Source organism: Podarcis muralis, chromosome 6, assembly GCF_964188315.1.
Source record: "Podarcis muralis chromosome 6, rPodMur119.hap1.1, whole genome shotgun sequence".
In the NCBI taxonomy this organism is placed as follows: Eukaryota; Metazoa; Chordata; class Lepidosauria; order Squamata; family Lacertidae; genus Podarcis; species Podarcis muralis.
The window spans coordinates 70,384,982-70,404,200 of NC_135660.1; the positions used below are offsets into that span (position 1 = coordinate 70,384,982).

The window sequence follows — 19,219 nt, forward strand, 5'->3', positions numbered from 1 at the left end:
CTCTGTAAGCAATTATACATTTGGTAGCAATGTTAGCAGTCCCTATGGGCCTTCCAAACGGTAAGGTTGAAGTTCTTTATTTTCCAACTTCGGAATACAATATGCGTTTTCTACAGACAAGCTTTTCAGATGCTTTGTCTGAAAAAGAAACGCTTCATTAAAACCAAAACCGCATACATAATGTAAATTGCCAGCAGATTTCAATAGAAGCAATAGTGGTGGTAGGAAATGACAGGCGCAAAGGCACGATAAAGCCTTTGTTTGGACTAGAGGACTACAGCATATGATAGGCTTTTGCCAGATGAGGGTCTCCTGTAACAATGATCTTTAATTGACTAAATAAGGGAAGACATTCATTGGAGTGAAAAGGAAGGCTCACGCTTTGAAAGCTGATGGGAACAAAGGATGGTTAGGGTGTGCCTGTACTAGCTCCTCTTGTTGAATTTCTTGTCATTTCAGCCCAGTTTCCTCCTCACTGCCTTGGCACTAGTCTTGGCCCACATTTTTGCACATACCTTTCTTGTATGCATGAGAATACGCTTCCCAGGATTGAGGGCCACTTAAAACAAAAAATGCCCAATGCATTTGCTCTAGGAAAGCTTGTCACCTCTGCACTTAATGCCATCATTTGAGAGCAAAAAAGAAGGGGGTGAAGTGCTCTGAGATGTTCCTATGGAATTCCTACATAGCTATGATTGATCAAGCTCAGTGGTGACTTAATATTTGCCCTCCGGATAGAAATTAGCATTAGAAATTTGCAGTGGTGGGATTTGTCTGCGCCTAACCAACCTAGCAGTTCAAAAGAACGTCAAAGTGCAAGTAGATAAATAGGTACCGCTCCAGCAGGAAGGTAAACACTGTTTCTGTGCGCTGCTCTGGTTCGCTAGAAGCGGCTTAGTCATGCTGGCCACATGACCCGGAAGCTGTACGCTGGCTCCCTCGGCCAATAAAGCGAGATGAGCGCCGCAACCCCAGAGTCGGCCACGACTGGATCTAATGGTCAGGGGTCCCTTTACCTTTAACCAATTTTCAAAATGCAAAAGACTGTGGCACTGAAGGAGTAGAGGGCAAGGTGAGAAGTTTGGAAGTTTGGATGAGGGATGTTGGGGAGAACATTTGCCCAAATCAATTGCCAGATGGTTAGCTCCTCTTTAAAGAGGTTCTAGCTTTCCACAAGAAATTAAGGAAGAGGACACAGCACATGAAATGAAAGGAGGGAAGATAGCAGCAGCACATGCAGTTAACAGCTCTCCCGACCCTGCTCCTTCACAAAGAAACATATGTAGATTTGTAGATTAAGCGAGTTATGGACTCTTTTCTTGTCACATTAGAGAAAGACTGTAATTCACGTTGCCAGCTCATGTACTAATTTTCTTCCAATTATGATATTAACGCTTCAAAGGAAAGTGCTTCAATCATACACCTACGTTCGCACTGTGGTCTCAGTTCATATATTTTCACCCTGATCTCAATGAGGACGTCAGTTTTTAAAGGCATACCTGATTGCTACAAAACTCATAATAATTTTGCTCAGTCCATACAAATGCCTGCCTTTCCACTCTTTGGATTCAGGGTGTTATGAGCTAGTTGCAAGGCAATCTGCACACAAGGAGGAGTAATGTGAGTGTGCAAAATCACACTTCTTATTTTGGAGGTGCTGCTTCTCACACTACCCAGAAGCCTCCAGGAGGACATGCCATTAGTGATCGTATTCTGTCCTGAGGGAGGAAGACAGAGAATTTGAAACTATATCCTGCCATTAGAGTCATGACAAATGCCGTTCTGATTTCACACTGATATCCGGTCCTACACATCTCTGCTTCTCCTTCAAACCCCCCCCCCCCCAAAAAACCCCATGTTGTTCTCATCTGCTTAACTGCCTGTTTATTGATTCATTCCTTAGCTGGCAGGCTGTGGCCTCAACAACAGGCTACACCAGGCTTTTCTTGACTATGTGGTTTTAATTTGTAATTTATTGATTTTTGAGGGATAGCAGCGGTGTACATAGAAATAAAAGAGCCGCCATGACGCATTGCATAGGTTGCTGGATTTAGATGTAGGAGTGTCCTACATTGGAAAGATCTGAAGAAAGCCTTGTGTCTGAGCTTCTCCTGCTTACCAGGGTTATTGTGAAGACAACAGTGAAACGTTCTACCATTTAGAAGTGATACCAGTAATAACAAGTATTCTCTGGTAAAAAAAGAAAGAAAATAATTTGGATGGCTGTTCCATGTATATATTAATCCGCAAGTGTAATTCAAAGGTGGCTTTGTGTTTTTGTTTTTGAAAAGGGACATGATGTTGTCACCTAGACAATTAGCTACTGTCCAGAATGTGCCAGACCCTGGAAAAGGGGACTTGCTCAGAAATATCCAGCAATGACCTCATCCTTCAGGCCAACCTTCTACCTTTAGGTGTGGAAAGTTCTCCTTCCATCCTCCACAAAATCACTCAGTGGTGAAAAAAATGAGCCTGGGCATCATTCTGGATCTGAATGTTCCTGGGAGGCTTCAGGGCTGGCAGAGGCAGGTTCACGTAAATTTCATCCATGGTATTTCTCTTCCAGCTTGGATCTCAGCCACTGTGATTGGAAGCTGTGACTTCTGTTGACACAGTTGATCGCTGCAGCCAAATTCTGGGATGGAGAGACAGACACATGGGCATATTCTTCAGAGAGAGCATGTGAGGACTTCTGTGGATAATTCCTGTTAGTATTCAGAAGCATTATCCACATAAATCCCTCATTCAAACCGGAGAATAGGGTGTTGTGTATATGTAAACTGCAGCGTTTCATCCTACCTTAGAGTCCCGGTGGTGGGCAGGGAAACTATTGGGTAAGCCCTTGCTCCCTCATGGTGCCTTTCCCACCTACTAATTGGGGAGATTTATGGTTCCCAAAGTGAATGTTGAAAAAACAATTATTTTTCCTGGTAACTTTTACAAACTCGATTTGATGCTTGGACTGGAAATGGAGCAAGCTTTCCTGGAAATGTTCACCCCCAGATGCTGAGATATTCAGCGTTCACCAGGAATATGACAATGGATTGATTTACATGAAGGAATTCTTTCTTAGCACTTCCTTGCCTCCCAAGAGCTGCCTTGGGGTGGTGGTGGGGAAACTGAGCACACTAGCTGCTTTAAGGTGGTAAAACAGAAGCAAACGCAGATTCCAAATTAGCTTGAAGGAACAGGCGTCCCATTCAGTGGCTTCTCTGGGCTCTCGGTTGTAAGGGAGGGTGGGAAAAAAATCAAGTCAAAAGGGGCATGTTTCACTCCCCCACCCCTTTCCCATAACAGCTGAGTAGCAATCTGTGGGCACATATTTTACAGTATAGGGAGAGAAGGAATTTGTTTTATAAAAATAATATCCCCCCCAAAAAGCAACACAGTGTTTGAAACCAGAATATCCCAACCTGGAAAAACAGTTTGTTGAGACGCAGATGTAGGTTTGTGGTTTTGAACATGCCCTAAAGGCACAGCAGGGAAGAGTGTGAACAGAGCAAGCCAACATTGTATTTTGCTGTAGGAGGAAGCAGAGGAGCAGCAGCCAGATGCACCTCTGTTGTCTTTAACGGCAGGAATTCTAAGGCCAAAGCCTCCTGCTCTTGGGAGAACTCACGGCTTAGCAATAAGTTTCCCAGCCATTCCTGGTGGTCTGCAGACCATGGCATGTAAGACATCATGTTTTTCACTTAACACCACCTCCAGGCTGAGGTCTGCTGTGTAATCTCTAAGGGTGCCATTTAGGTATACATAGCATGAGTGATGAGCCCACAGGGAAAATGCACTTAGTTCTCGTTCTCTCTCTCTCTCTCTCTCTCTCTCTCTCTCTCTCTCTCTCTCTCTTGTTAAACAGATAACCTTCCTCAGAGAATCAAGCTGGAAGCAACCACTTCTTTTTCCAGGAGAAGCCCAATTATGCAGAGCGCTGATTGGCTGGCCTTTGTGATAGGCCCAAAGCCACACTCTCCTGCCTCTTCAGTCTGCTCTGTGTAACGCTGACCGGTTAGTCCTTGTGGCAAGTCACAGAGTCATTCTCCCCTCCTGCCAAGCTGTATCTCAAGTTCTTTTTTTAAACGTATCTGTGTTTTTTAAAAAAGGTTCTGAATGAAATTTAATTGGATGAATGTGCCAGTGTTTTTTTTTGGGGGGGGCTGGTGGCAGGGGATTGTAAAACCAAAACACGTGGTGGTGGGAAGGAGAAGAGAAAATCATTGCTAGCTAGGTATTAGTGTGAATAGAGGAGTAAAGCTGGCAAAAAGCAGAGTTTAAAGTTGGGTCAAAACGATTAAGAAAAAACACACTGCACCATTCGCAAGTGGCAAGATGGGGGTTAGTTTCATGGGGAAAACCCTCATTGAGCATGGACTACTCCATGCATGTAGAATTGCTCTTGTGAGAGTTTTTGTAGGGGGAAAATGGTGCCCCCCTCAACATTAGGTACAATGTTTTTTGTCAGATGCGCCATTCTGAGCAGAGGTGTGTAATGATGTGGTGGTGTTCTCCAGTGGGTTGTGAGCGAAAAATAAAAAAGGAGTCTTCCACCTCCAGTGGATTTTGACAAGGAAGTTAAAGAGGTGGTCTCTGGGGAAAATAAACAAGCATGACCCTGAAGATGACCTTCCTTGAACTTCAGAGAGATAGCGAAAAGAAAATGCCAGAGCAGAGTTATCGATTTTACAGTTGTAGGATATCTGTGTGGCTTTTTCTTCCCAATTCTTTCAGTTTCTGAATGTGTAGCACGGGTGAAGAGATTACTGTTTCATCTCTCCCTCTTTCTGATTAGCGCCAGTCCTGGAGTACTACGCTTACAAGGGTTCTTTGTGGGAAAGTGGGGGCACAAGAATAGAATGTGAGGTCACTGCTTTTTCAAGGAAAGGATGTTGCATTATATGTATTGCATTGGGGTAGGATATCAGCCCTACTGAGTGACGCTACTGCATCCCGGCTGATCTAGGGTAACATACTCTTGGTTCCAGGCAGCCATCACACAATCAGGGCTCAAATCTACTTGCTGCCTCTTTCTGTCTCCCTACTCATCACTTGTGGATATTATCCCAAGTCCAAGTACTCAGATGACTCACCAGGAATCCACATATGAATAGATTTCTTCCCAAGGCGATTTTGTTTTGGTTTTTGTGAAAGGGAACATCTTCTTTTTCCAGACTCATTCTGGTAGAAGTGGGTTGAAGAGGGAGGCATAGAATGTCCACATTATTTATGCATGTGGTTTTTTAAAAAAAATATTTGTGAGGATCGTTTTGAGGCAAGCAGTAGTTCGTTTTCATTTTAAGAAGCTTTGGCATTAAGCCTCTCCTTTACTGTCCCTTCAGGGTTATGATGACTTTTCCTTCAGACAGCTGTTGCAGGAAAGAAGAGCTTAACTTAGGCAAGGAAACACTAATCTCTTCTTTTTTGCTTTTTAATTATATTTTCTTTCTGTGCCTCTGTGTGGTCTAGTTGATCCTTAATGCCACCCTGCCAAGTCCACCAGAGATTTCAGTTGAAATGGGCTTGTAACATTAACAGTAAAATCCTGTGCACATCTACTTAAAAGTCAGTTATGTTGAGTTTGGATTGAGGCCGCAGTCCTATGCGCTCTTCCTTGGAACTGAACCCCATTGAAAACTCTGGAAGTTTCTTCTGAGTGAACGCACATAGGATTGCACTGTCAGCCTGCTTGCATCCTCTTCATTGCTGTACTCCATTGGGCTTGCAGAATGATTGCAGATGCACAAAGGAAAAACAAACAAAAGCTGCGTTGGCTTCTTGGCAGAGAAAAATGGACGAAAGGGCTTTAAATTGTGTAATTACAGCTTTCTCTAAACATATAAAAAATACGAATAATATACACAAGAATGAAAGCAAAGTTCCAGGCATGAACTGCTTCACTGCTGTGGGCTGAGTTAGATCCTGACTGAAAGATGAGTAGGATGAAAAGGTAATAGACTGGCTTTGGGAAATTGCAGACCTTTCACCAGAGCCAAAACCTAACAGATGCTGCATTCACCCAGGAACAGCAGTAAGAAGAACCTTCTCTCAGTGCCTAGTTAAGGACCCTTGTGGAATCTCCAACCCTTGGACCAGCCATCTCTCTCTGTTTGCATGTTTGAAAAACTGGAAGTGGGAAGTTGAGATAGGCTACAGATTTCAAACATACTCATCGCTTGGTGAACATCTTTCTAGTCTTTATGACGTCCCGGGTGTCTGCAAGCATGCACATCTGACCACCACTGAACATGAACATCATTAGCATGAACAGTGGGTGGCTCTGTCAGAAAGTTAAGAGAAGAAAGTAACAGACTGTTTTGGGACACATAGTGCATTTCGGATGAGAAAGACCACTCTGCCAAATGCCCCATGCCCCTAGGAATAGCAACAGGGAAAGGGCTTTCTAAATGCAGAGTTAAGGGTTTTTGTAATAACCCCAGAATACCCTTTATCTACACATTTGAAAATTCCTGTATCAGAAAGGCAAGTTAGGCCATGCTGCATATTTCACCACTCCCACCATTGACTGGGCGTCTAATACATTTGCAGTACCTTAGAAAATTCCTACACAGTTCAGTATAAAAGAATAAAAGCCAGAAATATATGTGCAGTGGAATGAGACTATAAAGCAAACAGATTACAACTAAATATCACATAAGCAGAGAATTGCTATGTAGCCAACAGTACATTTTTCCTTTTATGACCGTACGTCTAGTTTGATGTTTTCTCACCAGTTTTCTGATGCAGCCCAATTGTATGCATGTTTGCTTAGGAATAAGTCCCACTAATCACAGTGGGGCTTTCTTCCAAGTAGGTGTGCATATGATTGCAGCCTTAGGCTGGACTCCGCAGCCTACTCTAACCAGATGTGCATAGGATTCTACTGGTAATGATTCATAAGCGGGTGTTCCTGACATAATGTGTTAGATCTCCCTTTTTGGTCAATTCACACAAGCATTTTCTGATGCTGCTCTGAACCCCTGATTGCAGCAGTTTGGGGTGCATGTGTTGGAAAATCCAAATTTTGTACCTAGGCAGCCCAGTTCTATGTCAATAGAAACTGAATCCTGCAATAATACATTAATTTGCTTATTTTGTGCACACATTTGCTTATTTTGCACAATTTTGCTTCCTTTAGTCACAGGATGTGATGAAGAAATATTCAGGGCTGACTGCCAGTTGGGGGTGGGGGGAGTCACCACTCCTCCCCCCCCTCTGGCTTTTTGACACCTGCTTCCTCAGTTTCCCCATGCAGAGTGAGCTCTGTCTCCAGGCAAGCAAGCATTCTGAGCATCCTTCAGTTTGGTACCAGCATGGATGGCAAGCCAGAGAACAGTGCCCAGTCTACCATTGGTTCTTTGTTGAATTTTGGGGATAGGGTGCTGCTGCTAGAGACAGTGCTATCAACACAACCTGTGGTGGCTTCAAGGGCTGATAACGTGAAACGTCTTATGGCTTCGTGATGATGCCATGCTTTCTGCTTTCATGTTCATTGAGTGCCATACAAAAATACTGCTTGTCTAAAGTTGTCGTATAACTTTGCTATATGGATATCCTAAAAAAAAAACCCACAAACATTTTGAAGCAGAGAGCATTTTCATGTGGTAAAACTGCAATAGTTGCTTACTGTATTCCACCATGTGTAATGTGGATTACTCCCAGGTAGCTGTGCATGGGATCATAACCCAGCATAACTTCCATTTCGTTGCATCCCTATTGTGATAATGGTTTGTAAAGTTATCCCTCTTGGTTTAAGCGAAAGGAGCATTCTGAGCATTTGAAACCATTTTAGCTGTTGATACACACTCTCTCATTGGGTATGTACAGGGTGAGTCCTTTAAAAGAGGCCCTGTGGGTACAGAGTACACATGTTCCACGGGGCCAAGACTCACCCTGTAGTTTGCTGCCTTGGCTGTCATCATGAAAGATACTTTTTTAGGGACAGAGCTGTACTGGTTTGGTTAGCAATGCTTTTGCATGGGTATGCTTTTGTCGCCAAAAGAATACTAGGTAAGGACATATGAAACCAGGGCCACATATTTGGGCAGGGCAGGACAATGATAATTGAGAACTTGGAAGAGGCTGTCTAGGTTTCTCTTTCTTTCTGCAAAGAGAAGTGTCCATATTGGAACTCAGCCTGCGCTAGTTTCACACACCACAGCACATGCTCCATGCCCAAGGCAACCTTGACAGTCCCCTCAGGCTGGAGCAGCAGTTTCCTTTGTGCCTAGACAGGCAAACCATGCCCTTCATCTTATTCCTTGCCTGTAGCCCCACTGCAGGTAATTGATCATATGCAGCCAACAATGATATAAATAGCCCAGCCAGTTGCTCTGTTAATTAGATGTCTGCTGTCTTGGTTGTTTTTACTTTTTTGTGGCTTTCTCAAAATTCTTCTAATGAATAGTGAATTCTTTAATGTAGGGCTTTCCAAACTTTATATTTATTTTCGTGAATGCCCCAGGTGCAGTGTCTGGGGAGTGAGTGGATCACGTCATAGTCATTCCTACAGAGGAGGAAATGTGGGGAAATCCTGACCCAGATGTTGATGCTTCCTGGTCTCTCTGTCTGCAGGAAGGGCTGTAGCCTGGAGGCTCACATCATGCTCATTCCTATAGGGAGGGAAAAGGTGGTGGGAGCCTTCCTCAGATGCTTATGCTGCCTGGTCTGTATGTAGCTCAGTGGTAGAACCTTCTGCCTTGTATGCAGAAGGTTCCAGGTTCAATTCCCGGCTAGGGTTGGGTGAGACCCCTGCCTGAAATCCTGAGAGTGCAGACAATGCTGAACCAAAAATCTGCTAATGCAGCTTTCTACGTTCCTCTATTTTGTGCCCTCCTTGCCAAAATTATGCCTATTTTGAAAGGCTGCATCTGGACTGCTATGCACAGTTACACTTTGCCTCTAGTTCACTGCCTCCCCAGCTGTGTTCGGGTGAGGTTGGGCTAGACTGAACGGCACTGTGCAGTCCTTGCTGCTGCAGCGGCACTGTAGACAACATAACATAATCTACACCCCCCCCCCCCCGTAGTGCTGTCTGCCATACTGTGAGTGGCTGAGAAAGGACAGCATTCATGTTCAGTATAGAGAAGTGCTTTTGATAGGCAGGAGATCATCCCTCTCTATCCAGAGGCTAAGCCAGGTCACCCCCTGTTTAAATGTGGGGCAAATTTGGCTTCTCCCAAAGTGGAAAGTCTGCTCTCTCTGTTTGATACCAGGTCTGATCCTATTACTTGCAGCTAATTAATACACAAGCTGCATGGAGCCTGTCATCGCGGGCAAATTCCAGGGAGCAAGAACAGTTTGTTGGAGCAGAGCAGTCATAGCTGTGTATCATTTTCCACTGTGTTTTCATCTTTCTCTGCTTTCAGACATAAAAAAGAGGTGGATGGTGGAGAAAAGGAGTGTGAATCAATTAAATAATTCTACGACCATGGTTTTTCTCACTTCACAGAGTTATTTTGCTGAACACTGAGTCATTTTGGGAAAATGTGACTTCATGCTTCCACAGAGTTTCCTTAGTCACCTGCGTAATGAAAGGTACTTCCTTTCTTGTAGGGTGGCCCCTAGATACAGGCACAGATAAATGGGCTAATATTTGCAGTCATCCTTAGCAGCTGGTTGGCTGACTCATCCTCCCTCTTTTAAACCTTGCTTTATTTTAAAAAAATCAACTCTACACTCTTCATTTTCTTATTCCTCCAGAAGAAAGTATTCCAGGCACATGTATTCCCCACAGAGAAGGCAAGATATGCTAATTTATAATGATCCTCATTAGGTGGGATGGTGAGAGCACACAGCTGCAAGAAAGAGGAAATTAGTCTCAATGGGCTATAATTGTCTTGCAAATGAAAAGTTCTGAGCCCAGAGTACTGGGAAATGGCACTAAGCGTAAGCTTCCAGTCTAGGCACACTCAAGACGAGAGAAGACCATGCTAGGCCACTGGCATTCTTCACCACTGGCATTAGTTGTGACAGCTGTGGGTGCCGGGAGCAGGTCAGCAGTAACTCACACGGCTTCAGTGAGGTTAACTCATTATTCAGAGAAACAAGACAGCTCCAGAGGCCATGCCTAGAGAGCACAGCAACTCTTGCCAGTAGAACTCACTTCTCTGAGGCAGTTGAGAGGACTGAAGTTCCCCACCTTACCACAGCTCCTTAAATCTCCTCCCCAGGGTCCTTCCCAAGCAAGCTGAGGCACTGTCTCTGTGCCTGTCTGTGCTCCACCCTTTTCATACCTCTTCTGGTTCTGGGAGACCAGGGGCGAGGGGAGCTGGTTGCAGCATGAGAGGGAGACCACTTGGCTTCCTCACCTGCCTGACTCAGCTCTGCCTCTTGGTTCCCCTCCTCTCCTGCCTCTGCTTCTGCCACTGGGCTGCTCTCTGCCACAGACACCTCCCACTCACTAAACCCTGTTACCTCTTCAGCTTCTGAAACCTCTTCCCAGTCTGCTCCATCTTCTCTCTCTGGCTCTGAGTCTTCTTCCCTTGGGGGTTCTCCAGCTGGTACCTTCCACCACTCCTCTGCATCTAGCCAGTCCATGACATCTTGCTCCTCTTTGTATATTTTAAGAGCAGGACTGATAATGCTATGCGAAAACCAAGGCTGCCCCCGCGAAACAGCATCATCTTAAGTTCTCCCCTTGTACTCCGTGATGGAAAGGAATGGGTAGCTGTGTTATGTTATGTTATTCATCTTCCTGCCCCAGCCCGATGAATTTTGAATCATGTAAAGAAGTTTCAGTCTGCATTAGTGCATTGGTTACACTGACCAACTTCTTCTTGGGAGAAAATATGCTGCATTTCACTTTCCCTCCAACCAAACATCTCAAATCTCAGTGAACATTAGCTGTGTCAGAAAGCTGAGCGTCAGCTGGGAGCAGCTTATCCGAAGAGGGAAGTGTTAAAAGGTGCACAGAGACTCTCTCTGTTTCAGCTAACAATAGGCCATTTATTACTTTTAATTCTGCCTCCCTTACCCAGACAGCAAGCATGTAAATGAGGAGTTTTGATCCAGCACTAAAGAAGGTAACTGAGATAGAGAAAGAGAGAGAGAGAGAGAGCATGTTAGGCATTACATTCTTTAATAAAGATTATTGCAGAGGGAGACTGATAAGAGGAAGCTTTTAAAAATAGATTTAATTTAAGGTAAACTTTCTACTGCTGCACCTAGTTCCTACTTTTTATTTTAAGTTCAAATATACAAATACGGAAGTTCGGCTGGAAAAAATCTCAGGCACCTGGTCCTCTAGGTGCCTAGAATTTTTATTCAGGCACCTAATTATTTGAAACGTCTTTTCCTGGCTCTGTTTACCAGCGGTGAACATCTGCTTCCTTCAAGTGATTGATTCTCTCCAAGGGACTGGATCATGTTATGTTCCTCACGTGATTCTTTTTTCAAAAATAATAATAACCACTTCCATTTTTCAGAATGTCAGAATCTCAAATCTGGCAATACGTGGAGACTTGTAGAAGCATTTAACACAGCAATTATGGCTCCACATGTCCATTTTCTCACCACAGTAGTTTTCATGTCAGCCGATTTCACGGTCAGCAGCTACAGCTGCTCTCCAACTACAGGCCTTCCAGGAGCTGTGTAGGAGCTCTACTCATTGAGTAGCTACATCCCTGGATAGACCAGGGTGTACCTAAGTTGCTTTACTGTCTCATTCAACTTCATCGCTTTCAACTGTGATTGGAAACATCCTTGAGCATGACGTTGTCATGCTTATCCACTTGTTCTATATGCTGGAGGAGCAGAACTTATTCTCTCAAATACCTCACACCTGCTCTTTTTGGACTGAAACATCAATATTTGTCAGTGTATGACTTCCGTATGAGATTCTATAGTGCATCTTTTCCACTTGTTCCCTCATTAAATTTTCACAGCTGACTTAGCTGTTGGCATTATTTTCAGAGTACCTGCACTGTTTTTGATGTGTCAACTTTTCTGGAATAGGTGGTGATAATTATTTAGCAGTGGACAGTAATTATATTGTTTCCACGCACTACTTCCCTGTTCCCAACAGTCTTTACAGGGCAGAGAGAAAGGAATAAAGATATTTTTGTAACGATCTATTTATAAACATATATTTATTGGGGCACAGAAGCAAGCACACAGACAAGCAGTGCTAGATTCAAGGCCGTATCAGTGCAATCTTCAGAGTTCTCTCTGCAGGAACTTGTTAGCACCTCTGCTAAACTGTTACTCCCCACCCGGCAACCCCCCAAAACCCTGTTTTTCAGCATTGCACACTCCTTTAACTCAAACCGGGCACATTAGTTCTCATCTACACTACAGAATCAGATATATGGTTCAAGGAGACTTTGGACAAAGGGTAGGCTAATGGAGTCTTGGTGCCCTGTCAGCTACCAGGCTGTAGGGAGGCCTGGTAGCAAACAGGAGTTTTGTCAACTTTATGTGAAAGAATGTCATGCCTTGCTCCAGCCATACGAAGCATTTTGGTAGATAAATTCTTCATTACTCATGTTGGAATTTGGCCAACACACTGAGGACCCCTTTGCCTTGAGGAAGATATTTCAAATGTCACAAGATTTCTAATGCACATGTGTGTATATGACCTCAGCTTGACATCTAATTGGGGAAAAAACACGGCTGGACTGATACATGATACTTTCTGAAGCATAGTCACATATAAAAATCAACATCTGTAAAAGCTGCATGCAGATACGCCAGAAATGTGAATTGACCATGCGAGGCTTACATAGTTCCATATCACAGTTGCTTTTCTACTACTACTACTACTATGTCTTGCATGGGGGTTATATTTCTGGAATGGCACATATAGGCAAAGATACATACCACCCCCCTGGAATCGCCCTGCACAATCATCCTTACCTTCCAGGTAAGGCAGAGAGCTTGCTTACCAGGCTCTGGGATGGCCTCATGGCTGAGTTCTCACAATATATTGTGGGAACTCAGGTGGCCCTGCCAGATCTCGCGAGACCATCCCAAAGCCTGGTAAGTAAGGCAGGGAGTTGAAAAGCTGTTTCCATGCCAGGAAAACCTGGCGCAAAAGTAGATTCTAAGATCTCCACCTTGCACACAATTAATTTGTGGGATTTTGACCGACCGGCTTTCAATTGCATAAGGTTGAAATCATGCCAGATAATTGCGTGCAAGATGCAATTTATACCGTACACTGATGTCAAAGAGAGCATAGCTTGGGAAGAATGGAAAGAAAAGGATTTCTCATCACAATACTGTACTTGATTTTTTGGAAGACATTTGCTTAGGGTTGCCATATGTTTTGAATTTCCCGGACGTAGCTGGTATTTGACCCTTGTAAACATGACAGCCAATTTCCTAAAAAATAGCTCTAAAATTCTCCTTTTTTGAGATTTTGCATCAAAAAATATATCATGGAAATGCATTCTGGTTTTCAGACAGCCCAGACTACTAAGCTCCCCTGGATTTTATGTGGTTGTGACATATCCAGGTTTAAACACACAATTCTGTTGCTGTCATGTCTAGTTTAACCTTATGGTCTTCTCGGAGGCTTTGGTAAAGTTTCTGCATTCAGAAACCGAGAGTTCAGAAAGAAATGAATCTGAAAAGCATGTTTGAAGCTATGTAAAGGGATTTGCATATTTTATTTCACCCCTCCACCCCAGTTCCTCAAATATATTGACATGTTCACATCTTGGCAGTTACAGACCCTGGACACGACATGGAAAGCTTTGCTGTCTGGGTGGAAACTGATTAATGGAAGCCGTAAGCTCAGGAAACCGAAAGAGCAGCCGTCACACAATCGCACATTCCATCAGAATAGTTAAGTGAACGTCAGCTAGCAGAGACTTTTAAAATGCATAAATGGATGCAGGGCTCTTTTCAATACCCATCGCTGTGAAGATAATCTAAGCAGGGTTTTCAAAACCAAGTACCAGTCTTGCTCTGAGCTCCTGATCATTTATGCTTTTCAATAGGCTGCTTTATGCACTGGGAGGCAGAGAAGTTAACTGAAACTGCTCTGTTGGGAATTAACTCAGTTCTAAGAATCCAAGTGAAGAAATAGCTTCTTGTAGACGCTTCGCTTGTAACACTATTAAGTGAATGTTTCTTTAAGCAGCGCAAATATTACCCGTATTTGTATATCTACTGTGAGCAGGAGGGGCATCCGTTTACTTCATTAAAAAACCCTAAAACCCTGCAAATGGAGTCATTTTCAGATACTGGGTATGCTCATTCAGTACTGGGGGTGCAGCAATGCAGCAACAGGCTGTGTCCCAAATCTACACACATTCATTGTAACGTCTGAAAGAGAGAGGGCTGCCTCAGGAATTGGGAAAAGCCTTTACAGGTGGTTCAAGGAAGGTGTGTTGCCTGGCGGTGTGTCTGTGAAGTGGGAGAGTGCCATTGTGCCAACAAATAATAATATTAACAACAACAACTTTATTACAGTCATACCTCGAGTTACAGATGCTTCAGGTTGCGGACCGCCGAAACCCGGAAGTACCAGAATGGGTTACTTCCGGGTTTCAGCAGTCACGCATGCGCAGAAGCGCTAAATTGTGCTTTGCACAGACGCGCCGCTGCGGGTTGCGAACGTACATCCTGCACTGATCACGTTCACAACCTGAGCGTCCACTGTATTTATATCCCGCCCATCTGACTGGGTTTCCCCAGCCACTCTGGGCGGCTCCCAACAGAGGACTAAAAACAGAATAAAACTTCAAACATTAAAAACTTCCCTAAACAAGGCTGCCTTCAGATGTCGTCTAAAAGTCAGATAGTGGTTTATTTCCTTGACATTTGGTGGGAGTGTGTTCCACAGGGCAGGCACCACTACCAAGAAGGCACCAGGCCTAGAGACATACAACGGATGTCAGAAGAGAGCCTATGCACACACAACAGTATCAGTCAGGAACAGTTTTCCACAATGATATCACTCTCCCCACAACCGAACCTGTGTAGAGAGCTGGATAGGGTTTGCAAAAGAAAAAAGCCTCCACGGGGGGCCCTGTTACAAATAATGCATATAGATTGGCAGGTGTGGGGAGAGCCTGGCTCTGTGACACCACCCCTTCCTCCCCTGTGCATTCATTGTCCGGAAAGGGTGAGCCAAATCCTGCAAGGGAGCCAGAGCTTAATGTGCTCCCTTTGTTCTGCTTCCTCCCTGCTCCCTAGCACCTTCTGTTCTCTACTAGAGTGAAAGCTCCAAATGTATGTTTTTGGGTAAAGGGGCACTTCCTAAATCCAGAATGGCATAAAAATAGTAGACCATTAAATATGCGGCAAAGGTATTCAGTTAATAGGAAGGTGGAGGATTCCAGTCTGATGTGATGAACTGAATGGTATGGAAACTTGCTGTTCAGCTTTGAGCAGCCAACGGCACCGAAGGAAGACAGCCAATCCCTATGGGGTCACTTGGTATTTAATAGTCCGTACCAAAAACATAAACTCCAAACCTGCTAATAGATCTACGGGGGTTAGCGGTTCGAAGAATATTATCCACAGTATCCCCCAAGGTTATGGTGATATGTTTTGCATGTTGCTGCTTTCGGAGGTGGCCCATAGATAGAACTACTGTACTTCCATGTTCACATCCTTGGCTTATTGGTGACTTTGAACTATGGGTGAGCTTGACACATTCACACACAATGTGATCCAAATAGTGCTTCAGTTTTGAGGGGAAGGGAGTGGCTTTGGCAAGTCTCTTTTACTCATTAAAGAGCTGTGAGGGGCCTCTGGCATTAGCATCACGAAGTGTGAGTCAAATGAACGGACTTCCGGTTGGCCATTTCCATATTTATTCCTGTGATTCCTGATTTTCCAGCATCTTCTGGTTCTCCTGGAGCAGATTCCTAGGCTCCCTGCCATTGCGCCGCGGAAACAGTCTGTTTAGGAAGAATCAACTCCTTTACCCAGATGAACACAAGATGCTGAAACCGGCCTTCCTGATTTCCTTCCTTCATCACATGATGTCTTGAAATACTTTCTTTGGCACCTCTTTCATCTGAAAAGCGAAGCAGAGTCCTGGCCTGTTTCAACTAAGTGGTAGATTACCACTTAGCCTAAGGCCAGCACTGTCACTTATTCTTGTGCCCCAGTGTATGAACTGCCCAAAGTGATTCTTGCCATGTTAAAGCTCTAGGATAGGATCTTGTAGCCTAATATAGTGAATGCTTCTGTCCAAGTGATGCATGCTACTAGATTTCAGGTGAAAATAGCTTCTGCCCCAAGGGATGAGGCACATGCAATCATAGAGGGCAAAATTCAGAGTAGTTCCTCGACCCACCTGAGCTTAGTACTGTCACCCTCCTTTTATACAGCCCAGTGTTTGAGTGGAAATCTTATTTTAAAGGACATGAATCACTAATTTAGCTGTAGTCAACGGGAAGCTGAAAAAAGGCTCAACCTTCAAACAGGAATTGTTTAAATAAAAGATACAAGGAGCCTGCTAAAAAGTGATCCAATAAGACCAGCTGATGTTATTAATACATTTTATTTGGGGGAAAATAATCAAAAATCAGGTCAGAGTGGTGGGGAACAGGCTGTCAACGCAGAAAACACTGGACTTCAGTGACATTATCTGGATTCTCCATAAAAAGTGAGCAGAGGATGGCAATTCCAGAGACCATCACTACTGTCTCTTGAGCCGTTAATGTTACCAACAACTTCATCCCTGATCTTTAATTCATTGTTTTAGATCAAGGTATGGTTCACACATGCATGTTCATCAATAAAAATCATACACATAGGTAAACATTTTATCAAAATTAAAATATGTTTATACAGTGGTACCTCGTTGTATGAACTTAATTCGTTCCGGAGGTCTGTTCTTAACCTGAGGTACCACTTTAGCCAATGGGGCCTCCTGCTGCACGATTTCCGTTCTCATCCTAGGGCAAAGTTCTCAACCTGAGGTACCACTGTATTGCACAAAACATTAACATGTAGCTTTGTTTTTAACAAATGCATTGTACTGTATTTACTCAAATCTAATGCACACCTTTTTTGGCCAAATTACATTGCGAAAATTAAGGTTTACATTCGTCAGCAAATACCTTTTTTGGTTTCAAGGTTCTGAAAATTGAGGTGCACATTAGATTTGATGACACATTAGACTTGAGTAAATACGGTATTTCTCAATGTTCATCATAATATAGTTGTACCTTGGAAGTCTAACAGAATTTGTTCTGGAAGTCCGTTCAACTTCTGAAACATTCGACTTCCAAAATTCAGCTTCTGATTGGCAACCCTGCAGCCAATCAGAAGCCGCGGAAGCCCTGTCAGATGTTCAGCTTCCAAAAGAACATTCGAAAACTGGAACACTCACTTCCGGTTTTTGATTGTTCGGGAGCCAGAACATTCGACTCCCAAGGCATTTGGGAGCCGAGGTACAACTGTACAAATGTTTCCTCTGTCCCTTTGAAATCAAACTTCTGTAATATATGCAAAATCGTTTCCCCAACTCCTTTATTCTTCAAATGGTCTATTTCCTAAGTTAGATGGGTTCCAGGCAAAATTCCTTCGGTCCCTACTTCAGGTTACAAATTGTGTTCCTAATTCAATTCTATTTCTGGAAACAGGTGAATGTCGGCTTTTCACCAAAGCGTGATGGGCTGCCTTGAAATATTGGCTAAAGATTTCAGTATTTGGCCTGGGGAAGGGATTACTTGTACATTTAACCAACAAGGAGTCTATCAGCTCCTGGTCAAAAACTATGGCCCAAAAAGCCTCCTCGATTGGACTTTCACCATCCTTTTTATATCATCTGGGTTATGATACTGCCCTTAAATCCCTGAAGCAGAGGTTAAATGACATTTCATAGAGCGATCTTCGATCTCGATCTTATGTAACCTGTGGACCATTTGCAACTGGGATTCAATATGGACATGATTTTCAGTTACCTTCATATCTTACGAATCTTTCAGTACCTAACTATTGTTGACCGTTTACCAAAGCCAGATTAAATGTATTTTCATCTGAAGTACTAAATGGCAGACTGGCCAGAATACCCTATCAGTATAGGCTCTGTTTACTTTCTCAGGATGTGGACTGTATGAAGCATATCTTACTACACCGTTGCCAGTATAAACAAGCCAGGGATAAATTAATCAAACCCTTATTGGTAAACTTACTGGCGAAATCTGAAACCTTCTGTCTCAAGTATCTTTTTGAAGATAAGTCAGAGGATAATACCCTGGCCGTGGCTAAGTTTGTCTCAGAGGTAATAAGACCTAGAAACCAACATGCTCCAGATAAAACTTAGTGACTGCCTTATAATCTTTACCCTGTATTTCTGCTGCATCTTGCTTTGAAACTGTTTCTTGTGGGTCTTTGGACCTTAATAAAGAATGTGTGTGTCTAATATATTGGATTGCAGTAGAGATGGAATTTTTTGAAAATTCAAGAAATTCACATGGATTTCTTTAATTCCTGCTTCGACCCTTCGCCTTGACAAGAAATAAGGATTTTCCCCAATTTTGCTAAAGATGTGAACAATTCTTGTATATTATATGCATAACACAGTTTCATTCCAAATTTCCCAAATTATCCAGAACATGCTTACAGCTTTGTTTATAACTATAAAATAGGCGGGACGCGGGTGGCGCTGTGGGTAAAACCTCAGCGCCTAGGACTTGCCGATCGCATGGTCGGCGGTTCGAATCCCCGCGGCGGGGTGCGCTCCCATTGCTTGGTCCCAGCGCCTGCCAACCTAGCAGTTCGAAAGCACTCTCGGGTGCAAGTAGATAAATAGGGACCGCTTACTAGCGGGAAGGTAAACGGCGTTTCCGTGTGCGGCTCTGGCTCGCCACGCTGGCCACGTGACCCGGAAGTGTCTCCGGACAGCGCTGGCCCCTGGCCTCTTGAGTGAGATGGGCTCACAACCCCAGAGTCTGTCAAGACTGGCCCATACGGGCAGGGGTACCTTTACCTTTACCTTTACCTATAAAATAGGTATACAGTATAGGAATATTCTTATGAAATTGTGTGAACAGAAATATAGTACAACATGGCTCTTGACTCTTTTATACATATAGCTGCATATATTTGTACATATAATCCCTTCCCCCCTTCCTACAAAAAAACCCCCAGCAGTGTCTGAGCTTGGGTTTGGGTGCTTGTTAACCAAAGGCAATCTCATGTTAGCAAAACTCAATCTTAAGTGAGGTGTAAACAGCACTTCTTTCTTCAGTAGCCAGTTTAAGCATGCTTTTTATAAAACAAAACAAAACAAAACCATGTATTTTGGGCCTAAATGGGG

At 43.6% G+C, this 19,219-nt stretch overlaps 1 long non-coding RNA gene across 1 annotated transcript in view; it reads right to left on the reverse strand.

Annotated features, from left to right (window-relative positions):
• Window positions 1-1,869: 1,869 nt before the first annotated feature.
• LOC114597219 (uncharacterized) overlaps window positions 1,870-19,219 on the reverse strand; it is a 60,366-nt gene continuing 43,016 nt past the window's right edge. Inside the window, exon 3 of the long non-coding RNA XR_013393267.1 lies at window positions 1,870-2,635. This is a non-coding gene — a long non-coding RNA (uncharacterized LOC114597219). The remainder of the gene's footprint in view (window positions 2,636-19,219) is intronic.